Source organism: Ursus arctos, unplaced genomic scaffold (genome assembly GCF_023065955.2).
Source record: "Ursus arctos isolate Adak ecotype North America unplaced genomic scaffold, UrsArc2.0 scaffold_1, whole genome shotgun sequence".
NCBI lineage: Eukaryota > Metazoa > Chordata > Mammalia > Carnivora > Ursidae > Ursus > Ursus arctos.
This window is the reverse complement of record NW_026622763.1, coordinates 108,940,180-108,942,402: the sequence shown is the minus strand read 5'-3', so window position 1 is coordinate 108,942,402 and position 2,223 is coordinate 108,940,180.

Genomic DNA, 2,223 nt, shown 5'->3' with positions numbered 1-2,223 from the left:
CTCTCACTTTCTTTAGCAGCCGTGGGCTTGACAGAGAGTCGTTCCGAGTGGGCCAGGCCCTGCGCAGGGCCCAGCCAGGCTGCGTCCCAGGGGCCTGTCCAGTCTCAATGCTGCGGACATGGGCTTGGCTGTTCGCTGTGTTTTCGGTCTGTCCGGTTTGAAGCTACTCTGCGTGGTCTGCTGACTTCTAGGAGAATCTGGAGCAGAGGGCAGTGCAGAGTGCTGGACGGACGGCAGGCAGGGTTGCCCCCTGCCCACTCAGTGGGTCTGGATCCCCCCACCTGGAGGGGCAGGCAGCAGCCTTCTCCTGTGCCTAGGATGTGATCACCAAGTGGTGACCAGGCGACTCCGACCGGGGCCCGGGCAGAGCCTGCATGCGGCCAGGAGTGTCCTGCACAGCGGCAGCGCCAGGCACGCACTTCCCCGCGCTGGCCAGGGTCCGTGCTTATCTGGGTTCCTTGTCTGTGGTCACTGGGCAGCCGGCCCTCGGTCCTGGTCCTGGGGTGGCACCTCAAAAGGGGGCAAAGGACGTGACAGGTGAGTGGGCTGGTGGCTGTGCAGGCTTGAGTGAGGCCACGAGTGGACAGTCCTGGAGACACGGTTCTGTGTCATCCGCTTCCAAAGGGAATCCAGCAGCTCAGCGCGGCCCTGCTGATGGCGGGGTGTCGGCCGCAGGCTCCGTGCATCTGAAGCCTCTGCTCACGCGCACCCAGACTGGGGCAGAGGTCAGAGCCCGAGGACCCGCGTGGGACAGAAGCCATCCGAACTGCACACAGTTCGACTGGAGTCCTGGGGTCGCCCACGGGGATGGTCCGCAGCCGCCCTTGTTTTCCTTCACCAAACCGAGGTGCACCCTGGAAGGAAAACCCGAGTTCGCGTGATTTCCTAAGATCCCAAACCAGGCTCTGTGCCTCTTGCAGCGTCGTCAGGGCTGCTGGGTGTGGGGGAGTGGGTGGTGGGCCGAGCAAGCCGAGGGAGTTGGGCTGGGCCTGGGGCACCCACGCACAGGCCAGGACGGGGTGGGGGCCAGGCTGTGGGGTCGGAGGTGGAAGGAACTCGGGAGGAGCAGCTGGAACAGAGGGGGGTCCTGCAGATGGTGAGCAGCGGGACGGGAGTGGAGGCAGAAACGGTTTCTTCAGGGAATAGGGCATCTGTCTTGAAACATCTGGCCGCGGTTGCAAGGGCAGGCTTGGCCAACGGGGGCAGGGGCAGGCGGGGAGGGTGTATGGTATGTGACACGGTCCAGAGCCCCCCACTCCAGTGGCTTTTGCCCTGGGTTTGGGCAGAGTAGTGGCCCCTGAACGTGGACATGCGGTCCTCCTGGAGCCTGGGAACAGGGCACCTGCACAGCGAGGTGGAGAGGAGAGGCCCTTGTCTGGGAAGGCCCAAGATGCAGTCACAAGGGTCTCTTGCAGGGAGGCAGGAGTCCTAGTCAGGGGACGTTGGTGGCAGCAGGATGGGTCAGAGGGCACACCCTTGGGGCACTCAAGGTGGAAGGAGGGCCGTGTACCCAGGGAATGCAGGCAGCTTCTAGGAGGGGGACGGGGGTAAACCTTGCCCCCTTGGAGCCTTCAGGAGGAAACAGCCCTGCAGAGACTTTGACTTAGATCCCTGGCCTCCAGGGTCCTGACAGGAAGGCTGTGGCTCAGAGCCACTGAGTGTGGAGAATGGTTCCAGCACAAGAAGTTCCTACGGGCATTTTCTAGAGGCTACGACGCAGGTGGACCTCCTCACCTGGGGGTCAGCTCAGTGCTTCCCACTTGTCTGCCTTGGGCCCCTCGCAACAGCACCGGGGGGGGGGGGAGGGGCAGCTCCTGAGCATCCCACCACAGGCCTTGCCCCCGTTCTGCGTGACTCACACCCAGGTGGCTGGCTGAGGCCTGCCTGGGGCCCGCAGTTTCAGCCCACCCGGAGGGACACTGCTTTCATAAATCAAACTAAGGCTAACACCACACTGGGGACACTTTCTATAAAGCCTCTTGTCGAAGGAGCTACTGTGCGCTCTCCTGAGGCAGGTTCCCCTGGACCGTGGGGCCAAGGACAGCATCACCGCTCCCAGGCTGGGTGGGACGCGGGAAGGGTCTGGGGACAGGAGCCGCCACACCCGCCCACCAGACCCCTCTCTGGAGCCCTCCAGTGGCACCGGGAGCCTAGGCAGCGTCCCTGCTCCGTCTCACCACACCCACCGGAGCACGAGGAAAAGTCAAGACGCAGACGACAAAG